This window comes from Notothenia rossii (genome assembly GCF_949606895.1).
Source record: "Notothenia rossii genome assembly, chromosome: 4".
In the NCBI taxonomy this organism is placed as follows: Eukaryota; Metazoa; Chordata; class Actinopteri; order Perciformes; family Nototheniidae; genus Notothenia; species Notothenia rossii.
The window spans coordinates 57944413-57963703 of NC_136902.1; the positions used below are offsets into that span (position 1 = coordinate 57944413).

Sequence of the window (19291 nt, forward strand, 5' to 3'; positions counted from 1 at the left end):
GGATCATTGATCCACCAGGGGGTGCAGTGGGGTTCAACACTGGAGCTCATGTGAAATAAAGTCAGATACAGTACGCTGGATGTACAGCGGAACTTTGTTAAGATTCATATGTCACAGATATCATACTCTGTGCTAAATAAGAGACATGTAATCATTTACAAAACATCACCATGTTGTTATTTAACAAAATAATGTTGTTTGTCGAAAAAAACGAACGGGAGGAAATGCATTGATTTAAATTGACATGCATCCGCTAAGGACAATAGTCCGTTGTTACCGTTTTTTAAACAGTGTGAATGAAACGGCAGCTTTCTCCCCCCCTGATCTTTCTTCTCCAGCAGGTAAATTAACTGTAGGTTACTCTGAGTGACCATAGATTGTATGTGACAAGCTTACAGTTAGTGACATAACAACACCATAAAAGCTGGTGGGTTGAAAGCAATACGGGAGGTAAAAATAACTACAATAATTGTGATTCATTTATTGTGGCTTTTATGTTTTTAGGTATAAAATGTTATGTAATTCAGGCTTATAGTTCATCCTTCTCTAAAAGCCTTCAACAATGACAATATTCATTGTCATTTAATAAATCCTTCCAACACACATTGTAAAAAATAGCCTACTGTAAGTTAAGAAATCATTCCAATATGTACATCTTCGGATGTAACAACAATAACATTATAAATAGTAACATAGCTGAACATGGTATTGCACATTTAGCTTTGAGTGTTACTGACCTGAGATGTTTTTATTACATGAATTAAGGTGACTGAGGCTTTGGGATGCAAACTCATCTGTATGAAAAAGGTGACAAGGATCCGAGCCCCCGGCTCCCCCACCCCACGGAATATCGGCTTTAAAATTAGGAATAACAGAGGATTTTAGCAGTCAGAACAACTAAAGCAGCAGTGTTAATAATAACAGAAACACCAAAGAGTCACATCTAATAGAAATATATAAAGGCATTTATTTTAATTGTGTAGCAGTCAGTTTATAATTTTGGTAGCACTGTTGAGCATTTTGAAAATGTATTTTCATGCCTCTGTGCAAGGCTTAGTCTTCCTATCTTTATAGCCACATGGTGTAAAGTAACTAAGTTCATAAACTCAACAAGTACTATACTTGGGCACAATTTTGAGATACTTGTACTTTATTTAAGTATTTCAATGTTTTGCTACTTTGTTCTTCTACTCCACTACAGTTCAGAGGTACATGGTGTACTTCTACTCCCCTACATGTATGTCATACCTTTAGTTACTTTACAGATGTGGATGAATGATGTGAAATATAATCAAGTGTTAAATCAGACTTTAGTTCCACCTGGGTAAATCCACAAACTACCCTGCAGTATACAAAGTCATTCAGACTAGCTGCACCTTTACCAGCTTTGAGAACACTTTCATGATCAATCATTATAAAACACATCATATCTGTTATTCTGAAATGGACCAATCTGCACAATGACTACTTTTACTGTCGCTACTTTAATTATATTTTGATGATAATACTTTTCTACTTTTACTTGAGGAACATTTTGAATGTAGGACTTTTACTGTAACAGAGTATTCCTACACTCTGGTACTTCTACTCTTACTCAAGTACAAGATCTGAGTACTTCTACTTTTACTCAAGTACAAGATCTGAGTACTTCTACTTTTACTCAAGTAGGCTACCAGACCTGAGTGCTTCTACTTTTACTGAAGTACAAGATCTGAGTACTTCTACTTTTATTCTAGTACAAGATCTGAGTGCTTCTACTTTTACTCAAGTACAATATATATATATATATATACATATATATTATACCACCTCTGTTTATAGCCTATGAAAAAAAACTATTAGAAATAGAAGGCTAAAGCTAACTTTAGCAGATAGTGACAATGTATGCGAGCTAGCTAGTTCAACGATTCCTTAAATAATATTGCCACAGAAAAACTTTTCAGTTCACATCACGCTCTGCCGCTCCGACAGGGAGCTCTGCTCTGAACACCTGAACGGCCCGTTTTAACAGCTGTTCACCAGCGGTCCAGTCTGTGTCACAGTGACTCCGGACGCACAGTTAATATTAACGAACGCACCCGTAGGTAATGTAGCTGCTGAAGCTAGACCATCATCTCAGAGCAGCAGAGCCTTATTATACATCCATGAGAGCAGAGCCGACAGGCAGGAAGACTCGAGCACACAGCTCGCACTTCATTATAATATATAAAAAAAGAACACCATGCGTGTCATGATGGCACAACAGCTCAAGGCCGCAGATTACTCCGGGTCCCAGACCCCCCCATATCCCAAAAATATTTTTAATGTAGATCTACATGAATCACACAAACGACCTATTTTGGATTCAAAACGGCGAATTTCGCCGAAAGGTGACAAGTTTGTATAACATCTGAAACGATGTAACAACATAATACACTTGTGGGGATGCAGCTAGGGATGTGAGGAGTGAGGGACACGGCTTAGAGCGGGCGTGTCGCCTGGCAGGACAGGAGAGTGTGTGCACCAGTCTGCCTTGATCTATGAATTCATGTCCGTGACACTCACTGCTGTCCACAGCTGTTTTATAGAAGGAAAATCTCCTTCACTTCATGAAAGTCTTTTAACCACACACACACACACACACACACACACACACACACACACACACACACACACACACACACACACACACACACACACACACACACACACACACACACACACACACACACACACACACACACACACACACACACACACACACACACACACACACACACACACACACACACACACACACGAAATCACTGACAAAAATTAATATACTGTATTCAACTTCATTAAAACGTTATTAACGTGCCTGAACTCAGTAATTCGCTAAAAACATTTATATTTTAATGGAGCCTCGTCGGCAGATCAGGATCCCAAAGCGTAGCGGAGGGATCTTGATCTTGAAAAATAGTCTGTTGTTACCGTTTTTTAAACAGTCTGAATGAAACGGCAGCTCTCAGCTGTGTATTTACACAACTAATGGCCCATCAAACACAGTTCTCTCCCCCCCTCCCCCCTGATCTTTCTTCTCCAGCAGCTAAATTAACTGTAGGTTACTCTGAGTGACAAGCTTACAGTTAGACACCACACCGTCATTGCAATTGACCCTCAGTTAGTTGACTTTTATGTTCAACTGCTAAATTCGTTACTGATAAAAAAGGGCTTCTACTGTACCTAATTACCTTCCCAGATAGCAAAATATGAGTGAATCAATGTTGAAATATGGTTAGGCAGAAACATTGAATCCATGTTGAAACCCGGACATTGGAATTAAAAAGAAAGCGCAAATTGTTTTAATGTTGAATAAACGTTGGACTTTCAACCATAACTGACACTATCAATGTTGATTCAACCATCATCTAAATAGGAATCTACATCCACATTTTTGGCTGATTTTACATTTAATCAATGTTAGGAATCAACATTGATTCAACCATCATCCAAATGGGAATCTACATGTAAATTGTAGTTGATTTTATATTGAATCAGTGTTAGGAATCAATATTGATTCAACCATCATCCAAATGGGAATCTAAATGTAAAACTTACGTTAAAATATTCAACTTTTCTAAGCATACAGTAACACATTAAAAAAGTGAATGTTTTTCACCAATGAGTTTTCTGCGTATAGGTCAACATCTTAACAGACCATTAACAACCATCAATACTGTACTGAATGAAGTGGTCCAAACTTGTAAACACACACTACACTGCAAAAACTAAGCCTCAAAAAACAAGAAAAATAAATAGTAAAATGAGTAATATATTACTTAAAATAAGAAAAAGTATCTGCCAACAGAATAAGAAAAATTGACTTGCCAAGACTTTCTTAAAACAAGTAAATAAATCTAGCCTAAAAAGATCTACAGATATCTTAAAACAAGTGTTTTTAAACCAAAATTAAGTAAATTTGAATTGAAGCAAGGAATATCTTTAAGAATTATAATCTTATGGAAAATATGCTTGAATTCAGCATATTCTACTGCTTTTGTCCGAAAATTCTATTTTATGTGAGGCAACATATCTTAAATCCAGTGCAGCTTCACTTTAACACTAGAACCGCCAACGGGTACATTTTACCCGCAGCTGTTTTTTAATTTGATGTCACTTTTTTTCCATAACATATTAAAGTCTCCCAGTCTGTGACTTTTCCTGAAAGTTTGTTATGTAGCACCCTCTGTTGTTAACAATTTTCAATAGGAAGTCAGATTGAAAAAAATCGCCATTTATACCTATATCCGCCAGCGGATAATATTTACCTCAAAGAAAATGCAGCGTAAACATGACATAGATATATTGATAGATGGATAGAGAGAGAGATAGACAGACAGACAGATAGATAGATAGATAGAGAGAGATTGATAGATATATTGATAGATGGATAGAGAGAGATAGACAGACAGATAGATATATTGATAGATGGATAGAGAGAGATAGACAGACAGATAGATAGAGAGATAGATAGATATATTGATAGATAGAGAGAGAGATAGACAGATAGATAGATAGATAGATATATATATATTGATAGATGGTTAGAGAGATAGACAGATATATTGATAGATAGATATATTGATAGATGGATAGAGAGAGAGATAGACATATTGATAGATGGATAGAGAGAGATAGACAGATATATTGATAGATAGATAGATATATTGATAGATGGATAGAGAGAAATACAGATATATTGATAGATAGATAGATATATTGATAGATGGATAGAGAGAGAGATAGATATATTGATAGATGGAAAGAGAGAGATAGACAGATATATTGATAGATAGATAGATGGATAGAGAGAGAGATAGATATATTGATAGATGGAAAGAGAGAGATAGACAGATATATTGATAGATAGATAGATATATTGATAGATGGATAGAGAGAGAGATAGATAGATAGATATATTGATAGATGGATAGATAGATAGATATATTGATAGATGGAGAGAGAGATAATCAGACAGATAGATAGATGGATAGAGAGATAGATAGATATATTGATAGATGGATAGAGAGAGAGAGAGACAGATAGATAGATAGATAGATAGATAGATAGATAGAGAGAGAGAGAGAGAGAGATATAGTTATAGATAGAGAGATAGACAGATAGATATATTGATACATGGATAGAGAGAGAGAGAGAGAGATAGACAGATAGATAGACAGATAGATAGATATATAGTTATAGATAGTGTAACATCTTGGAGAATACAAGATCTTGGATGACTGAGCTCACGTTGAGGGCGTAATGCATGTGTGCAGGTTACGTGCCAGTTGAATAAAGATGGACACTCGGAATGAGAGAAGTAGTCCGCGTCGTCTGTTTATGTAGACGATTATATTTCCATTGAACAGAACATTACAGATAGATCGATAGATAGTTATAGATAGAGAGAGAGATAGATAGATTGATAGATAGTTATAGATAGAGAGATAGAGAGATAGTTATAGATAGATAGAGAGAGAGATTTGTACCTAAACAAAACACAAGTCTAACACCAAGCCTTTAAATCAGCACTCTTAGCGATATTTTAAACTTCATGCTATCTGCACAAACTATATCATATGAAAAGCTGAGAGTCCACAGATTCTATTGGTATAAGTTTCATCCCTGTGCGATCAAAACTCACTGTTCTGTATGATAAATAAAAGAACATTGTACCTTGAAAATCAATAGCGGGTACATTTGACCCGTTGGCGGTTTTAGGTCTACAACGACCTCTGGCGGTCCTAGCAGGGTTCTTACCTCTTTTCCAAAGTCAAATTCAAGCACTTTTCAAGCATTTTCAAGGTGCATTTTCAAGCTTTTCAAGCATCTTACATACACATACTTATACTCAAATGATTATTTCCCTACCTCACATTAAATCAGATTATCTTTATGCTATAAACAACCAAATGTGTGTTTCGTGATAGCATTCTACATGAGGATGAAAAATGAAAGAAAAGAAAACTAAGTTTAATATTTCAAAATGAGTGACCCATCTGTACGTACACTGGGCATCCCATATAACCTGGCGGAGCCGATATATAACAATCAGCCAAATAACTTTTCAATACATTATTGATTACTGTTACGTCCCAACTAGGGGAAGAAGAATGCAACACACACCAGTATGTAATTGGTATTAATTATAAGCGTTTTTTTTAAAACAGCTGTAAACAAAATAGCAGGCAAACAGCCTGAAACAAACAAAAGAGCCAAAAGGGCACAGGTTGACAAAAAACCAACTAAAGGAGGACTCTAAAAAGGGAGTCTAAAGACATACAGGGAAAATACATACTAATATACTAAATAAAGAACGAAACAAAACCTCACTCTAAAAGTGGTACAACTAACACAAAGAATCTATACAAAAACACAGCTAAACTAAAGGCAACAGTCACAAATCCTAACTATACTCTAAACACTAACTAAGCCACTCTACACTCTAACTAATCACACAAGTTTTAACCCCAGAACAAAGAGCAAGTAGCGAGAGGCATCTGTCCACCTACGGAGCCTCCAGAATGATGATTGTCCCCTGGCTTTGTAATAATCTCCAGCAGGTGTGTGCCGGCTGTGCGCTGCGATTGGAGTGCGTCGGGCCCGGCGTGCTCCAATCGCAATCTTCAGGGGCGGACCAGGAGACGGGAGCCAATGCCGGGAGGGCAACCGCACAGCTCATTTACATAGAACACACACAGCTGAAAACACACAGACGACCAGGAAGGCAGCAGCCGTAACACTCCCCCCCTTAAGACACAAACCCACAGGTTTTGTGAACCTAAGCACACTAACTCAACCTGACACACTAACATCTCAAACTCAACCTGGACACACTAACATCTCAAACTCAACCTGGACACACTAACATCTCAAACTCAACCTGGACAAGCATTGGCCAACACATTCTCTGAACCCTTTAATGACGGGTGTCTACTGCTGTAGTCCCGCATAATCAGAGCCCATTGCAGGAGACGCTGATTGTACGTGGACATGCTAGGGCAGAATATAAAGGGATCGTAACAGCTAAACACCACAATTGGCCAAAGGCTGGGTCCAACATGAATCTTAAAATGTTGTAGAGCCAACACCAACACTAAGATCCGATGAACTACCTGACGCTCTCTGGTTACCGGGAGTGTCGAGAAGTCTAGAAGCTTGTCTGAGCCGGCGTTTTGCGCTGGTCTCATGACATCCTCACGAGGAGGAGGGGGAGCCACAATTTCTGGCTTCTCCTCAGACACTGCTTTATCTGAAGGCACAGGCACAATCACAGGATCAGACAATGGGACATCAGGGTCACGTTTACTTGCCTGTGCGCGTGCGTGTGTAGCCAGACCAATGCCTTTAGGCGGAGATATTTTCTGCCGCTGTTCCTTGCGCTTCAGCACTGCACAGTTGGTGATTACATGTCCAGGTTTGTGACAGTAAAAACACTCCCTCTCTTCTCTGTTCACGTTACACACATTTGCTGGCTGAGTAAATGGTGCGGCTGACACACGGCGGGATCTCTCCGTAGAGACAGGGGAAAACACAGTTTTATGCATCAGCACATACTCATCAGCTAACACAGCGGCAGCAGAGAGAGAGTTTACCCTTTGTTTGTTCACGTACTCCGCAATGCGATCAGGCAAACACTTCTTAAACTCCTCCAACATGATCAATTCTCTCAGAGAAGAATAATCCGTAGCATTACATGAAGCAATCCACTTAGCAAAACACATTCCCTTTTTCCTAGCGAACTCTATGTGCGTTTGATCAGGACTCTTCCTATAGTGTCTAAACTTTTGCCGGTAAGCTTCAAGAACTAACTCATACACTCTGAGGATGGCAACTTTTACTGAGTCATACTGCAGGCTGTCCTCTAACGTGAGAGCCACAACTGCTTCCCGAGCTTTTCCATGTAATTTGCACGTTACCATCAGAGCCCAAACTTCAACCGGCCACCGCAACGCCATAGCAATGCGCTCGAAGGCACCAAAATAGGCATCCACCTCAGTCTCACAGAATGTTGGCACTAGCGAAATGTTGTTACTCACGTCAAAGGCAGGTGGAGGAGGTGGAGATGGCGAGTTTCTTCCGGCAGAGTCAAAAGCACTGGATGCACGCAGTTGGGAGTCCAGTTCCAGCCGACGCATCCGGATCTGGACTTCCTTATCTGCCTCGATTTTCTTTACCTCCAACTGAAACTGCCTGTCTTGCTCCCTGTCTTTTGCTTCCAACTGAAGTCGGGCGAGGCAGACTTTAAGTTTATTCCCTTCCCGGGGATCAGGACTACCAGGAGACGGTGGACTATAGCGAGGCGGCGCAGACGGTGTTTTACACTGCTCGCTCCCCTCGCTGTCACTACCCTCTCCTTTAGCACGGACATTTGGCACAGTGAGCTCAGCTTGTGCAGGCAGCACCAGAAAACCCCTTTCCACCAACTCATCCACCACCAGAGCCTTTAACTCTATTTTTAACAATTGTTTTGCCACTGGGAGACCGAAATGTTGCGCTATCTCATATAAGTCGTTTCTACGACACTGAACTAACTGCTCATGAGAAGGACAGACCAAAAACAACTCTAAATCAAAAGTTGCCATACTCAGCTAAAACTGCACACAACCTTACCAAATTGTTTTTAGCTATACAAACCACTTATAACCCCAGGAATTAGTTATTTATCCCGGACCAGCCCCCATGTATGCTACGTCCCAACTAGGGGAAGAGGAATGCAACACACACCAGTATGGAATTGGTATTAATTATAAGCGTTTATTTAAAACAGCTGTAAACAAAATAGCAGGCAAACAGCCTGAAACAAACAAAAGAGCCAAAAGGGCACAGGTTGACAAATAACCAACTAAAGGAGGACTCTAAAAAGGGAGTCTAAAGACATACAGGGAAAATAAATACTAATATACTAAATAAAGAACGAAACAAAACCTCACTCTAAAAGTGGTACAACTAACACAAAGAATCTATACAAAAACACAGCTAAACTAAAGGCAACAGTCACAAATCCTAACTATACTCTAAACACTAACTAAGCTACTCTACACTCTAACTAATCACACAAGTTTTAACCCCAGAACAAAGAGCAAGTAGCGAGAGGCATCTGTCCACCTACGGAGCCTCCAGAATGATGATTGTCCCCTGGCTTTGTAATAATCTCCAGCAGGTGTGCGCCGGCTGTGCGCTGCGATTGGAGTGCGTCGGGCCCGGCGTGCTCCAATCGCAATCTTCAGGGGCGGACCAGGAGATGGGAGCCAATGCCGGGAGGGCAACCGCACAGCTCATTTACATAGAACACACACAGCTGAAAACACTCAGACGACGAGGAAGGCAGCAGCCGTAACAATTACTATTTTTTAGGTACTTTTAGGATGGCAGTAAACACTAGTCAGAGGTAAATGGTGTACTTTTCCTCCACTATATGTATTTAATACCTTCAGTTACTTTACAAATGTGGATGAATGATGTGAAATATGATCAAGTGTTAAATCAGACTTTAGTTCCACCTGGAGTAAATTCACAAGCTACCCTGCAGTATACAAAGGCATTCAAACTAGCTGCACCTTTACCAGCTTTGAGAACACTTTAATGATCAATCATTATAAAACATATCATATATTATTATTCTGAAATGGACCAAACTGCACAATGACTACTTTTACTGTCGCTACTTTCACTATATGTTGATGATAATACTTTTCTACTTTTACTTGAACATTTTGAATGCAGGACTTTTACTGTAACAGAGTATTCCTACACTCTGGTACTTCTACTTTTACTCAAGTACAAGATCAAAGTACTTCTACTTTTACTCAAGTACAAGATCTGAGTACTTCTACTTTCATTACAAGATCTGAGTACTTCTATTTTTACTCAAGTACAGTTTCTGAGTACTTATTCCACCTCTGGTAGTGTATTAGCCTGAATTGTAGCCACAAAATCACGCATATCTGCATAAAAATAGACTCACAATGGTAACAAGTGGAAAATAATATTTACAAATGTGTACAATGATTTGTAGGTAATTTTGACTACTCAAGACACCTGACTTATACATATTCAAAGGAAGACTGTGTTCATTCTGCTATTATATGGGATTAACACTAGCACCGCCATCGGGTCAATTTGACCCACAGCTGTTTTTTTATTGTTTGTAACTTTTTTTCAATAAAATATTAAAGTCTCCCAGTCCGTGACTTTTCCTGAAAGTCTGTTATGTAGCACCCTCTGTTGTTAAAAATTGTCAATATGAAGTCAGATTGAAGAAATCGCCCAAAAAATTGCCATTTATACCTATTTCCGCCAGCGGGTCCTATTGACCCCACCACTTTTCACGCTATTGATTTTGCGTGTAAACCATAGGTGTAAACATAAACATGACGTGTTGCTATAGCAACACCCTTTGTCTACTGCGGGTCCTTATAGATTGAGAGAGAGCTTGAGATAGATAGAGAGAGAGAGAGAGAGAGAGAGAGAGAGAGAGAGAGAGAGAGAGATATTGGTAGCGACAGTCTGTAGTGAAGGAGCGCGCTCCCGCTGACGGGAGACTGCTCGCGCTGCGCTCCGCAACAAATAGTTTGCTTTTCACCCAACAACGACAACCGCCTCACGAAACGCTATGTTGTAGTGTTAATAAACGAAACAATTTAACAAAATTGCTTGTCAAAATACCAATACCACAGGACCATTTTTTTTTTTGAAAGCAATATATGGCCCGAGCATGCAAATTGAAATTACGTTATGCTGGCCGGGGTGTCTAAATAGTGCTTACGGGACAGCGGGCCATTTATAATGTCGAGCCCTGTATATCATATGAAAAGCTGAGAGTCCACAGATTCTATTGGTATACGTTTCATCCCTATGCGATCAAAAGAATATTAAACTTGTTTCGGCAAATTCAGATGATAAATACAACTTTGAAGCTTGTAAAGGCATAATTACAAGCGGAGAACGGAGTAATTTAACGTCACAGCAAGCGTAACCACAGCTGGTGTTTCTTGTGAGTGTTTCCCCGGTACACGAACACAATACACACAAATGCAAAAATACACAAACACACACGCACTCGCGAGCTTCCCCCAGGCCAGTAATACAAACGAAAATGTGTCTTCGGGTCAATGTGACAGATTTCGATAGAGCAAGTCACATTTGGTTTAGGCACGAAACATACTACCAGTAGAAGTACATTGTTTTTAAAATCGTTCTGTGTCGAATCAATAGATTATATTTTGTGACTATAACACGAAATGCCGTGAGAATTACTGGGTTGAATTACAAGTGAGTGCTTCATCCTCTGAACACCACAGAATGGCGACTGTAACGCACATAACATAGGTACGCTCCTCTGAAATGATTGTCCCCTGCAATTATTATCCCTCATCGAGTTCGCTATTCAGCTTGCTAATGTTAGCTTAAACAAACGTAACATACAACGTTAGCCTAATCTAAAATGCTCTACTACGGCGTAGCCTACCTTTCATGTGGCTCGTCAGCGCTTAATCTCCCATCGTTATTTTTTGCAAACTTTGCAGGAGGCTACTCGTGGGCTTGACCCTCGTCTTAGCCATGGATTGTATTTGTCTTCTGCTAGCCAACGCTCATTGAAACTGCAAACTCCTGGTATACTGTCATCTATCACTCTCATCAGAATGCCCAGGTCACACACCTAACAAAAACACTTGCAGGTCACGCGCAGAGCGCGGGAAGGCTGGAGCGGAGCTGTTTTATGTAAAAGAGAGGCAATTAAGCTCGCTTCGACTTCTTTATTTTCTTTTAATCTAAAAAGCGAAGTAAAGCATTTACATTTTCAAGCACTTTATCCCAAATTCAAGCAACATTCCCAAAATTCAAGCAGTTTCCCAACCTTGAAAACACCAGGTCAAATTTCAAGCATTTTCAAGGATTTCAAGCACCCGTACGAACCCTGTCCTAGTGTTCAACAGGTACATTTGTCTAGATAAAGATAAGATTTAAGAAATATTTTCTTAATATGTAGAAAAATCTACTTAAATTCAGCATTTGGTGCTATTAAAGTATTCTTAAAATAAGGCTAAATACCAAGAAACGTAGAGACAAAACCTTCAAAAATCTTTAATCCTATCAATATAAACTTTGACTGCTTGGATAAAGAAAAATATGAGTCTCAAATGATTTCTTTTAATTTTTTTATTGTTTTCAAACAGCGTAGTAATGGTCAGTCATCAGATATATCTTTAGAGAAAAAGAGAACATTATTTCACAGTAAAATGCAACGCAAGGGAAATTCTCATGACACTTTTGACTCCGCGAACAATTTTGAATAGGACTACAAGTATGAGGGGCCGCTATGGACATTATTCAGAAATACCATTCAAATACACATGTGAAACACTCTCACACACACACACAACTAAAACCAACATAATTTACAAACATATGTAAAAATCTCTCACACACACATGAAATCCAAAGTTATTCACATTTACAGTACATGTCAAACGCACTCATATATACATGTAATAAGCACTCACACACACACACACACACACACACACCTGAAACGCTCTCCCACAGATATAGGATAGTGTGTTTTATATGTGTGTGTGAGAGCGTTTCAGGTGTGTGTGAGAGCGTTTCAGGTGTGTGTGTGAGTGCGTATCACATGTGTATATGAGTGCGTTTGACATGTATATGTGAATGACTTTGGATTTCATGTGTGTGCGAGCGTTTCATATGTGTATATGAGAGATTTTTACATATGTTTGTAAATTATTTTGGTTTTAGTTGTGTGTGTGAGTGTTTCACATGTGTATGTGAACGGTATTTCTGAATAATGTCCCTAGCGGCCCCTCATATATATAAGTGCCCTAATCACTAATCACTGGAACTTGTTCCAGTCGGCCATAGCCTTTTTGTATGAAGTAGTCGTGAATTGCGTCCAAGAGGACTTCTGTCTGCACCACAGACAGAAGTGTTGCAATGCACTTAGGATAGGTGAGGTGTAAGGTGTAATAACATGCCATGAGATACATCACGCTTTCATGAATGTCCTTTTTTGGGAAGGTGAGCATGGGCATGGTTCCAATGGCCAGTATACAGTTGATTTCGCAGATGATGACAACAGGGCTGGAGAGTGGTCGTGTCTGAAGAAAGGTGTTGGGGTCTTCTGCAGACTGACACAAAAAAAGACAAAGAAATCATCACAAAAAGCCAAACAAATATGATCACAACATTTCACTCTTTGTGTCGACATGAGAAAATTCTTATAAACGTTCTTACCTCAAGGACGTGGAGCACAGCCTCACTTGCATGCATTAACTTCTTGGGTGGGGCCATAGGTGATGGGAACATCTCTGGTAAAGCCTTCATCATGGCAATTGAGTGCTTTACTGTTGAAAAAAAAAGAAGTTTCATTCCGTTTCCTGCATTCAGTTAATAAACAGACATGGTCAGAGATAATAATCACCTTTGTCAAGCTGCGGAGGCCTCATGAGCTTTCTGAAAACTCCACAAAACTGTGTCCTCTCACAAAAGGTCCCCCACCGGGTCTTAAGTTCCATTAAGAAGTGGGAGTTGCCTTGATTGAGGACCCGCCGTAGTTCATCCACTAGCTAAGACAACGAGAGAGAAAATATATAGAAGAAACTTTCAAATCTACATTCCAAGGGTTAGTAATTCGTCTCATCATTGAATTTCCTAAAAAGATTCATATGTGTATAATGTGATTGAAATGGTCACTTAACAAAAATATTACAGTGCACATAGAAATACGTATGTCTGATGCACACACTATTTTTAAATACGTATTGTGGACCAATACTACTAACAAAATAATGTTGTGTGTATCAGAAGCACATTTGTGAAATGTGTTCTTTTTAAATAAGTGGAGGGTTTTTATCTATTCAGAATAAATATGTGTATTCAATCAGCATATTTGAGTCATTTATTTATGAATAATGAGACAGATCTGATTTAATTGTCATACCATTTCTCATTTCAAATTTGGTCTAACGTTAACCGAATTAGGAAGCATAGTTGTACATAAAACGAAAACGGTAAATAGCAACTAATAACATATTTATCTAAATACATAAAATGAAAGAGTAATGTACATTTCTGGCTGGCTTCACAAGATTTTATTTAACATTAAAACATGTATTGCACTTACTTATAATTTAAATTAAAAAAATTGCTGTTACAATAGCCCGCACTATCATACAACAACGCATTGTGAAATGCTGTCTACAACAAAAAAGGGCGCCAAAGATGGCTATGCTAAATACTTTACTGTCAGTTGTGGAAGGCTCATTTGCTTCTTGACATTATTTCTGGCAATAACACAGTATAAAGTAAAATGTTAACCACGATTTGTCATTTGTGCAGTTATTAACAGCTTACAGTAGATATTAGCTATGTTAACACTAGATATGTAGCCAGCTAGCTAGCTTACTTTGTATGCTAACTTGTTGTCCAACCGATTCAAATAATGTAAAGCTTGCTGGAGACGTGCAGCATAAAATACACAATTACATTACCTTTTAATGCTGCAGTTGCTATAGCATCCATGTCCGGATATGTGATATCTCTTCCATTTTCATGCATGGCGTAGTTAAATGTGAAATCACGGAGGTTCAGTCTTCTGCCTGGAGGAAAGCTAGCCAGCAACCCTGTACATAGGTGCAGTGGTGCACCTGACCTAACACACGCCCTTAACGGACCCTTTTTGCGGTTCCCATTGGAAGGTACCATTTCTTTAAAAAAAGAGGGGTGACAGAGATATTGTATATGCTGCAAATATTAGGAATATTAATAACTGATGCAGTCATAGTTAACATTTCAAACATCTGTTTCTAGATGCACATCATTCCACAAGTTATTCCCAGGCATTTTTATGACGTGTATATATATATATATATATATATATATATATATATATATATATATATATATATAGGAACATGACTCACTGGTCTCCCCCATACAGCTAGAGAATGTGATAAACCCACTTCATTAGTTATTTTCCAGGGCTAACACATGACATGCAAGATTCGGAGGAGATTTGCGGAGATCCGAATGTCACATTTTTAGTTTTGTATGTCTAGGTTTGGGTGTATTTTGCTGTTCGGTTCTCCCTGTCATGTTTTCCTCCTTAGCCGCGTTCACACCGGAGTACTTTTCCCACTTTAGTTCCGATATAGTTCCGAAATGTCGCGTTCACACCAAAAAGAGCCGGAACTAAAATGAGTTCATGAGAACCTTTTTACCCCCTTTTCCATCCCTGCTAGAGAGCAGGGACTCTAATGCGGCTCTCTTGTGAGAAAATAGCTATATTTCTGATTGGCTGGGCGGATTGCAAACCACGCCCCGTAAAGCTAAAAAAAAGTGTTGTGAAGCCACAATTTTATTATCCTCGCATTAGCATTATTAGCATTAGCATTAGCCCAGCGCAGAAACGCAGAGAGACTAATTTATGGCAACACAAAATAAAACATGGGAGCGGTGGAGATGAGGAGGTGTCGGCGTTCTGGCGATTTACTCGGAAGGCTTCACTGAAGCCAGTCCCCAACTCCGGGGACTTCCGGCCGGGGATTTTGGGCGGCAGTATACGCCATGAAGTTGTTTGCGGCCTGCCAGTAAACCCAAAGCAGAAGAAGAAGAAGTGACGTCAGCGGCTTCATTTGCCTAATCCACCCCCAGGGACTTATTCCGGTGTGAACGCGATCTGTACTTAGTTCATCAGAACTAAAGAGTTCTGATGAACTAAGTTCTCATGAACCTTTGTGGGAAAAGTACTGCGGTGTGAATGCGCCTCTTGTGTATTGTCTGGTCCCTCTCTCTGTGTTGTTCCTCCCTGTCGTTAGTTTGTAATGTTAGGGACCCCAAATAGTGCCACTACAAAGTACTACCAATCGAATCCAAATTGCCTGAACCGTCATCCTAACTGTTTTTTGGGTGGTCCATTTTGGCCTCAACACTTAATGAATTTTTCGGATTTATGTGGGATATTTCTCCCCCCCCCCACACCCCACCACCACACACAGAATACACCCCCCCCCCCCCTACAGAGTACCCCCCTCCCTCCCCCATCAAGAAAAATAGAAAAGGCAAACAGCATAGATTCAACATTGATTCAATGTTGGCATTTCAATCATTAAATTCGACCACAATACAACGTTGATTCAATGACATCTTTTCAACATTTAAGGTTGATCCACCATCAATCTTCAACCTTAACCAAAAATCAACATTCTTGACCATAATTCAACGTTGATTTAACATCTTTTGCCATCTGGGTTAACACTAGAACCGCCAGAGGTTTTTGTATAGGCCTACCTAAACCCGTCAAATCCCGCTATTAGAATGCCATTTTTAACAAAATAGGGTGCTACATAACACACTTTCAGGAAAAGTCACGGACTGGGAGACTTTAATATTTTATTGAAAAAAAGTTACATTGCACACACACAACACACATCAAACAAATTGACCCGATTGGCGGTTCTAGTTTTAAATAAACTCACTAATGAATGAAACCAGTTCAATACTCATTATTCTTATTCTTATCATTCTTTATGAGCGCAGAAATAGTCTTAAAATCAGATCTGTTTTTTAAATGAAATCTGACGGCAGGCAGTTAGCTCTGATCACCTATGATAAATGCGCCACACCTAATCGCTGGCCATTCAGTCACAGAGCTCCCTCTATACAAATCAAGCTGTAGACAGTGTGAAAGCACCTATTGTTTTAAATAATGGTCGGAATGTGACCTGTGAGCCTTCTGAATTACCGTGGGACAGCACATTCTAAACTAAAATGTTAAATCCATAAAGTAACATCTTATAATAAATCATACAGTATGTGACCGAAAGGGAGCAGGAGGAAGCAAACACAAAAATATACAAAAAATATACTGCATATTAAAGCAAACGATTGTAAAGGTAAAAGTATGAGCATAACAAATAAAAAAGTGTAATGTAAACATTTACATTATTATTATGATTATTTAATATATAAAGACTATATATTATTGAATTACAGGATTAGATTTACTTTAGTTGATCTAAAAAATTGATGTGTTCAAATGCTCTTCAAAACACAACTGAAAGTCCATGAAACTTGTCTTTCTTTATTTGTGAATGAAGCGCCATCTCCTGGTTAAAACCTGAAATTGAAAATCTGGCAACGCCCTCTTGGAAAATAGTGGGAGGGCTTAACATTCCTCTATGCTGGTTTTAGGCAGGTCGTAGGCAGGAAGCTGTAAACTGGAGTCTGAAATTAAGTGCTACATCTGTAATCACTTATTTGTTATGGTTTTCACAGGCTATTATAATGAAAAAACATCAATGTTTTAGATCAAATAAAGTATAAAGTTTGCTTTATGCAGTATTTTTTTTTTTTTTTTGTAATATGTTTGGGGTGTTTTTACACAGTACAGAAGATTGAAGTAAATCAATTTATACATTAAGATAAGATAAGATAAGATGGAACTTTATTAATCCCCGTGGGGAAATTCAGTAGTTCAAACAGCAACAGGGTAAGAGTGAAAAACAGGATAGCACAGATTCACACAGATTAATAAAATCAAAAATAAGATGAGCGATACAAATACAAATAATAATAATGAGAAACTATGAAATAAGAAATGAATACATCTAAAATTGAATTATCATATCATCTATTATAATGTATTGTATTATTAAGTAATATCATACATTAACCTCATTATAGCAGATGCCACATTGAATGGATGAACACATTTATGCATCAATAATTACAACAGAGTATTTCTAAATAAAAGTTGTAAAAATACTTATATGTATTTAATATTAATAACATAAGGATTAATTTCAGATGATAATACTTTTCAGGGTTAGGTCCGGTCTGAAAGCGCATAGCTCTCTGCTGCAGAGAAGATCACTGCTCTAAACAAAGTCAAAAATCCTACATCCAAATGGAATAAATATAATTTATTATTATGAATACGTTAAGTCTTGTTCATTGTTTTTCACTACGAGACGAGACGCGACTAAGGTGTTAATGGTGCACTATCGGACATTCAAAATGCAGCATATTTTCCCCCAAGTGTCCATCAAAGAGCCGGCTTTTTTGAGTGAACGATGGGAGCCGGCTCGCGCCCGCGAACGACACGTTTTTTTTGAGGAGGGATCGAGATCGGCATGAGGGCACATTATACAGTGTGAACATTATCCCGCTTATTACATGGCCACATTCTCAACAAAGTAACGACATGACTCCCAATATTAATTGAAATGCTTTTATGGATTTAGAAAATGATTTTATTGATTTAAAAAATAGTTGTATGTATTTATTTAAATTGACATGCATCCGCTAAGAAAAATTGTCCGTTGTTAATGTTTGAACTAACGTAGGAACGGCAGGAACATTGTTGCTTGCTTTAAAAGTAGCACAATTCATTATGTCAAACCTTGGAAAGTATCTAGATATCCCTGCCCTAATGCCAAAGTAACTGGCAACTGAATATGTGTCGCTGTTTGATGTCTATGTCTGGACCGCTGCGTAAAAAGGAGGGTTTCTACCCCATTACTTCTCTTCTTACTTCTATAAGAATAAAACACGGAGGAGGGAGATCTCTTTTTCTCCCCCTCTTCTGAGAGCCCAGCAGCTGATCTCAGAGCACGCTCCCCTCTCCTGCAGGGGGGCGTGGTCAGCTGCAGCTCACAGAATCAGCCCCCTGCAAAAATAGTGTTGCTATCTGTTTTGTGTAGCGTGGTTCTACAAGCAAGTCAGTGCATTCATTGGGTGGTATCAGAGAGTTACAAGGGTCTGTAAATGCAATGAAAACATTTGGCCACAGCAAATCATTTATATTAAACATGTTTTACTTTTGAATACTTCAGTACAAAGGATGTATTGAATAAATTAAGTGATATATGTGTACACATACATCATTCCTTAGTCAAAACAGGTGATTTGATTTAATTAAAAAGGTATAATATGTGGTAAACTGAAGAGCAGTTTGGGAGCCGAAAGAGCCAGCTCTTCTTGGTGAGCCGAACCAAATGATCCGGCTCACCAAGAAGAGCCGGAATTCCCATCACTACTGTCAAAATACATCTTACGTTTCTAACTTGCAATATCATTATTTCCGCTCTCTTCACTCCAGAAGAGTGATCTCCCTGTGTCTCTCTGTGTGCGGGGGGCGGGGCCTAACAGACATGCTGTAGCGGACACAGAGATCTGCCGGGGACGGAGCGTTCAGAGTATAGAGACACATTTTGACTAAAAGTTGACTAAAATGTAATTTTTCATCGAC

General features: G+C 38.8%; 1 protein-coding gene and 1 long non-coding RNA gene across 2 annotated transcripts in view; both read right to left on the reverse strand.

The window, feature by feature from the left end:
- The window catches only part of tyw1 (tRNA-yW synthesizing protein 1 homolog), a 212019-nt gene that overhangs the window by 83767 nt on the left and 108961 nt on the right, over positions 1-19291 (reverse strand). The gene's annotated exons all lie outside the window — the stretch shown is intronic.
- Positions 12171-14703, reverse strand: LOC307035807. The gene is made up of 4 exons (XR_013807209.1): positions 14532-14703; positions 13463-13607; positions 13276-13385; positions 12171-13169 (listed from the first exon to the last, which is right to left on the reverse strand). It is a non-coding gene; the product is annotated as an uncharacterized lncRNA (long non-coding RNA).